Source organism: Mauremys mutica, chromosome 2 (genome assembly GCF_020497125.1).
Source record: "Mauremys mutica isolate MM-2020 ecotype Southern chromosome 2, ASM2049712v1, whole genome shotgun sequence".
NCBI lineage: Eukaryota > Metazoa > Chordata > Testudines > Geoemydidae > Mauremys > Mauremys mutica.
Genome location: NC_059073.1, coordinates 80,796,905 through 80,804,215, shown reverse-complemented (window position 1 = coordinate 80,804,215; position 7,311 = coordinate 80,796,905).

Here is a 7,311-nt window from a genome sequence, read left to right as displayed (position 1 = left end):
AATGTTGCCAGTTCTCATGATTTAGTAATCAATCTTGTGATATTTGGATTGTTTCCAAAAGCTCCAGCTCCTGGAATGAAGACATTGCATAAGAATCTCAGCTTTCATTGAAAAATAAGTTTCTTGACCTCATGGTTGCCAAGAAATGCATGAAAATGTGACCTAAGCATTCCCTAAAGGGGCCCAAAACCCACAAGTAAAAAAAGCCACCCCACTTCTTCCCCCCATGAATTATTTTTCCAAAAAATCTCAATGTTTGTAAGTCAATCTCATGATTGTCAGGCCTGACTCATGACTTTTGAATTCTTGGAGTTGGCAGTACTAAGACGGGGCACAGAGAGGAATGCATAAAATGTCCTGACCAGTGGATTGAATGTGCATGACACAAACAGAAACATGAACTGATAGAAGGTCTGGAGCCTCCAGCACTCTCATTGTACGAGAAGAGAGTATGAGCTTGTCTGCCCTCCAAATCTGAGGCTGACTTTTTTAACCCATTCAGCCAGCTCCCACGTGTTTACATAGAACCTGTGTTTACTGTAACAATTAGCTGGAGTTTGTCCACTTGGGTTGAATGAGAGCAGCTGGACTGTGAAAAAAACACTCAATCTACAGAGTGATTGGATTAGCAGTTGAGTTTGTGCTATAGCCTGCAGCTGTATCCCCATTGCATTACTAGCTGATGCATCAGCAGCACCCATGTTTCAATTCCAACCCTTCCAACAGGCCAGCTAGCTCAAATTTATAGCATCACGTAACTCTAGCTAGAGATTTGAGTGTGGCGGGATGGGAATCCAGTTAAGGGGAACTCTCAGGTTATAACTTGTGCTAACAGTGCAGTAAAGGAAAGCCCGTAGAAATGTAAACTGCTCAGAATACACAAGATGTTAACACCCAGCCCTTGGTTCCTAGAACCCTTGAGTCTGAATCCTTTGCTGTGATTGCCACCCACTTTTCTTCTTCAGTGATTTCTGCCTTCATAGATGATCTGCTGTCCCTTTTCGTACTCTGACTTCCGTTTCTCTATGCCGGTAACACCCTTGCTGTGCTATGTATTGACCAGAAGGAAGCGGGGTACTGCAGAAGAGGATCTTTCATCATTTCCAGCCTATTCCTAGTCTGCAGTGGCCAAGCAAGAATGTTCTAAGTTTGCTTTCAGTCTCAGGTCATCTGTATCACAATTTGAACTGCCATGTCAGTGCCATTGAGCTGGCTTCAGAATCAGAGCTTTGTCATCAGTGTCTGCTGGGTCAAATTACACGTTCCAAAGGAATTAGTGTTAAACATAAAACAGACAAAGGAAACTGTATCACACTTGAATGACAACAATGCATACACCACAGTGTCATCAACTGCACAGCAGGAATATCCTTCTCCAGCTGTGTTTATATATGATTTCCATGAATGATGGGTGTTGTTGATACTTGGCTACACTGGGGACATTTCCACTAGGCTACTGTTATATTAAGCTATTGTTCTTCCAAACAATTACATTGCTCCCCCCCATTAATTGATTGGAGTATTTAAAAAAACAAAACAAAGCAAAACAAAACCCAACCAGCATGATACCGTGCGCTTTTTCTCTTTGGCCTATCATTTATGAAAGAATGATTCTTTCCTTGCCTGCCCTTTCTACATTTTAAAAATCACATTTAATCTGTCTTAAAAAACCCAACAGTAAAATTCATCCTTGGCGTAACCGCACAGAAATCAGTGTAATTGCACCAATGATTAAGCTAGTTTTAGGAATTCAGTTAGGCTCTGAAAGCTTTTTGATGTTTTATTTTATTTATCTTCTTTTTAAAAACCAAAGCTGCTTTGGGACCATATTAAAAATACAAAGTTAGTAACACTGGCTGCAGGAGAACCCCAGTAAGGCCATACAACCCTTTGACAAAAAATAGATGTAGAGAAGCAGCTACAAAACCGGTTATTTTCAGCAATATGCCTTTTGAAATACTTCTGCATCTATTGACTACAGAAAGCTGTTTGAATTCAGACAAATGTGTTGCAGACAAATTCATTTCAGGTCTGATTCATTTTATCTGCATGTCTTCTGTGCCAAGTGAGAACATTAGGCCTCTTTAAAAAATGATGGGGGATAATAAATGCTCCAGGCATTTGTTTTGCTGAAGTGAAATAATGGCAGAGGAGCATATGGTGAAATATATTTTTAATTACTTTTCAACAATGTTAAATGTTTTTTCCTTATTTTCATATTTAATGGTCTTGATCAAGCTTGCTAAATTGGCTGCTCATAAGGAACACCACTTTGTGCAATAACACATGACTAATTTTATGGGTATCATTATATATCACTATATATCAGCAACATTTTACTGCAGGAGCTTTCGAACTTTGTTTATGATGTTTTATATCACTGAAGGAAGCTGTCTCCCCATTCCTCCCCCTGAGCACAGCTATCAAAGTCTTCAGTTCAGTTTTGTTTTGTTATATTTTTGTTTGTGCATATCAAGCAGGAAATGTGCCGTTCTAGTAGACTAAGCACAAGGAAATCCACCTGGAATTGACAGGTGACACCATCCTCCATTTTACAGCTTCGCTTCTTGGTCACCCCACCTTACAGCCCCCCCAAACTAAACAAACAAAACACAGACACCTGTATCTGGCCTGCTAACCAGAGAGAACCTGATTACATCTAAAGGCGTCTGTTTTTAGAACTGAGACAGTTAAGGCCAAGCTGAAAATATCATAGCTGCAGACGCTACCTATGCAGTGGATGGATCTATAAAGGGAAAATATTGGCTTATTGTGCAATACCAGAGAAGCAGCAAACGAAATTCACAGGAGGCGAATAACAGTAACTGAATGCAAATATCATGGTGATTATTAGGGTGGTGCCTAGGCACTGTGCAAACAGAGTAGCCGAGAGTCCCCACCCCAAAGAGCTTACAATATAAATAGCTCTACTGTGTATTTAATTTACTGTGATGTATGCAAAAATTGTAGGAACAAAAAAAAAGAAAAAGAGATAATTGGCAGTAAATGTCTCAGCAGTCAACAAAAATCCCTTAAATTTCCCCTCCTCCTGCAGACCTGACACCACCCTCCCATCCATCATCAACAGCAGGAGCAAGTAGACACATTGTGCCAAATGCCCTAGACATAGGCTTTGGCTACACTTACACTTCAAAGCGCTGCCGCGGCAGCGCTTTGAAGCGCTAAGTGTAGTCAAAGCGCCAGCGCTGGGAGAGAGCTCTCCCAGCGCTGTCCGTACTCCACCTCCCTGTGGGGAATAACGTACAGCGCTGGGAGCCGTGCTCCCAGCGCTGGGGCTTTGACCACACTGGCGCTTTGCAGCGCCGCAATTTGCAGCGCTGGAGAGGGTGTGTTTTCACACCCTGCTGCAGCGCTGCAAATTTGTAAGTGTAGCCAATTAGGCTATTACAGACCAATGGAAAGAAGCTGTTCCAGAGCTGGAAGTCCCTGCCATCATCACCTCCTCTTTCAGCTCCAATGCCTCTTCTGACTGCAGCTGTGGCAGGAAGGAGATAGGAGGCTTCTTTCACGTGCCCAATGCTGCTCTTCTCACTCATTGCCAGAGCTTCTGAGGCACTGAGAGTTAAAATAGCAGGATCAGGGGCAGTTCCAGGCACCAGCGCAGCAAGGTCGTCGTGAGGGCAGCAGTCAGGGAGAACTTCGGCGGTATTTCTGTGGGAGGTCTGCTGGTCCCGCGGCTTTGGCGGCAATTCGGCGGCGGGTATGCTGAAGGTGCGGGACTGGCAGATCACCAGCAGAACTGCTGCCAAATGTTGCCTGACTGCCGTGCTTGGGGTGGCAAAAAACATAGAGCTGCCCCTGAGCAGGATAACTGGGGATTTTATCCCTAATGCTTTAAAACTGCATTTGAAAATTATCTGATATTAATTATTATAGCAGCAGCCAGTCTGGGAAATGGGAACTGCCACAGGAGTTAGGGCAGTGGTGGGCAACCTGTGGCTCGTGGGCTGCATGCGGCCCATCAAGGTAATCTGATTGCGGGCCACAAGACATTTTGCTGACGTTGACCATCCGCAGGCATGGTCCCCTGCAGCTCTCATTGGCTGTGATTTGCCGTTCCCAGCCAATAGGAGCGGCGGGAAGTGACAGCCAGCATGTGGGATAGCTCAGTGGTTTGAGCATTGGCCTGCTAAACCCAGGGTTGTGAGTTCAATCCTTGAGGGGGCCACTTAGGGATCTGGGACAAAAATTGGTCCTGCTAGTGAAGGCAGGGGGCTGGACTCGATGACCTTTCAAGGTCCCTTCCAGTTCTAGGAGATTGGTATATCTCCCTGCGGCCCGCCACTTCCTGCAGCTCCCATTGTCCGGGAACAGTGAACTGTGGCCACTGGGAGCTGTGGAGGAGGGGTGGGGGGAGATGTCTGCGGACAGTCACCAGAAAAATGTCTTGCGGCCCACAATCAGATTACCCTGATTGGCTGCCCGTGGGCCACAGGTTGCCCACCACTGAGTTAGAGGATGTCTTTGGTCTGGGTTAGTGTGGGTACCATCTGAAGCCAGTCAGCAAGGAGTGGGAGCCACTTTGATGGCCAAAGGATGTGTCGTCCCTTTCCCCCACCCCTCCTCCCTAAACAGAGCCAATTTGAGGAAGGAGAAATGCCTTGTGGGGCTAAAGGATGCACTCCTCCCTCCCCCAGTGATTCCCCCTAAGAGATCTAGTCTGGGGGAGTGGAAGCCAGGCTAGTTGGGCAGAGTGGCAGTTGCAGTAGAGATGAACTCAAAAACTGTTCCCATGATAAGGCATGGGCAAGGTAGAACTGCCATGCTGGTGCTGGGAACCGACTTCCTTATGTACCTGCATGAAACTTATTGGTCAAAACATATTTTTGGCAATATTTTTTTTCAGATTTGGCAACACAAATGTTTTGCAAATTCGCTTTGTTTCTGCCAAATTGTTTCAGCTGAAAAAAACTAAAATACTTCAAATACTTCCTTTAATTTTATTTAAAAAAATAAATATGGTAAAACAAAAATAAAGGGTATATATGGGCAACATCTAAAATTAAAATTTTCATTTGTCATTTCATTTGGCCCAAAATGAATTTATCTGATTTTTTTTTATTTGTTGAAATATTCTTTTAAAATACATTTTTGATTTGTCTGGAAACAATCCTCCCCCCCACAACCCCTCGATGTTTCTGAATTGCCAGCAAACCAAAAAAATCCATTGTTTCCCCAGCTGTACTTCATTATTCTACCCTGAGACTAAATAAAGTAAGAGAGTTGTTTGTGGGGGACACCTGCAAATGGCCTTTCGCCTAACTTCACCTGGGGCTGTGGGCCCCAGGGGTGACTGGCTCGTCCCAAGGTTAACTGTACTCTGGATTTTTTTAAGCCTTCACTGTGTCAGTCTTTTCACACTGCAGCAGAGGGACAGCTGGGGGCTTCTGCTCCTGATCACTGGCATACCTCATATCACTGCTGGGTAATACGTGAGGTAGTCTTTCCTTTTCCTTCCCCCTGATTGTCCCTGGCCCTTTGGAAGTGTCCTGTAGATCAAGGGCTGCTGGGCACTTCAGAAAATGCATGGGGTGCTGGAGTGTGCTGATCATTAACCTTTCCTGTAAAGAAAGTGAGGCCTCGGGAGGCCTGGAAGGCGGTGCTTGTGTTGCCAGATGTTGGAGGTGTTGGGGTGCTAAGGGTAGGGGCTAGCAAGGTGCCTCACAATCCTGGACATCCCTGGGAAGTGTCACAGATACCAAGAGAAGGTAGTACCCTGTGGCAATAGGCAGCAGCCATTTTGGTTCTGGGAGTCACATGGAGCTTCTGGAGCTCAGCAGCCACAGAAGATGTTAACATCTACAGAGTCCTTAATTTTAATCTCCAACCATTTGGAACATTTTAAAGAATTAGGTCAGTTTATGCCGCAGCAGACAGCAGTTTCCCTTGGGTTACAGTTTTGTGCAGGGGAGATAACACTTTGTATAAATCAAGACAGGCTGTAAAAAGTTACAAAAGCTGTGAAATTCTGCTTGCCATGTGGTTATGGCAGTGAATGTGTTTTATAAAATGTTTCAAATCCACATCCTGATTTTTTGGGGCTTTTTGGACCAGTGATGAGGTTGTGCACATTGCATAATCCCAGCTGCCTGTCATGATTTTCCTTTACTCTGTTTGCAGAGAATAAAGTTTACGTTGTTTTGATTGCTGCATTTTATTGCTATATCTAGTTGAAGGCCCCTTTAAAAATGCGAGAATCTTCTCCAAACAGAATGGATAAAGTGATTAGTACTTCTTTTGATCATGAAATTTCCATCTCTGCCCTGTTTAGATGTTAGTTTTGGAGAGGACAGCTCCCTGACTGCAGTGGGAGGAACAGATCCTGCCATCTGCAACAGCTGAACCTCATGAGCTTCTGAATGGTTTGAAATTGCAAACATCCCCTTTGCAAAGAATCTGTCAGAATGCTGGGCTCATAATATCCACTTTGTACTTACATGTGCTAAGTACATGGTATTTACTAGCAGTATGCGCTGTACAAACTGCTAGTAAATACCATGGCAGCAAATAAGCCGATTTCCTGTTTTGAATTTCATTCCTTTGTCTATACACAGCCTAATCTCCCTGTGCTAGAGTTGTGCCACAAACCCTAAATTATCCACTAATTTTACAAAGTGGGGAAAAAAAGTCCATTTAAGCATTTAACATCTCTCTGGAAGAGCTGAACATTTTATACATTATACAAGAGTCTCACTTGAATGAATACTTGTCCTAGCCTGATACCTTGGGAAAGAGGAGGCTCATTATGTTGGTGAGGTAAATATGTTGTGAATGCACCATTTTGTTCTCCAGCTAAGTGGCAGTGAGGACTTAATTTTGAATAAACTAGGTTTTTTCCATTTTTTGGTGTATTGCATTAATGCTTCATCGTGAGGGTCCATTACTGTTTGAGAATTGGGATAAAACCACTTTTGGGGGGGAAGATCTGTAGTGTCACTATAGCTCAAATATAAGTAACCACGTACTGAGAAATCAACTCACAAAATCCTGTCACTTTGATACCATGTGTTCCTTTATACTGATCCTTCTATATTCTTCCCTGTATGTTACAATGTACTTTAGATTTTATTATATGTTTGAAGAGAAGCCTCAAATGTCCTGCAAAGGTATGTGTACACCTTTCACATGTGTAAATGGTGTGTAAATGGGGTTTTTATAGGTGTGTTTTTGTGTGTGTGTATGTGCGTGCAAACACATGATTCAGCACATGAACCAGGTAACATCTTATTTGAGATTTTTAAGTGCTGGCATTCATGTTCTTCGTGCAGTGTTACTGCTGTCGGTGCAAGA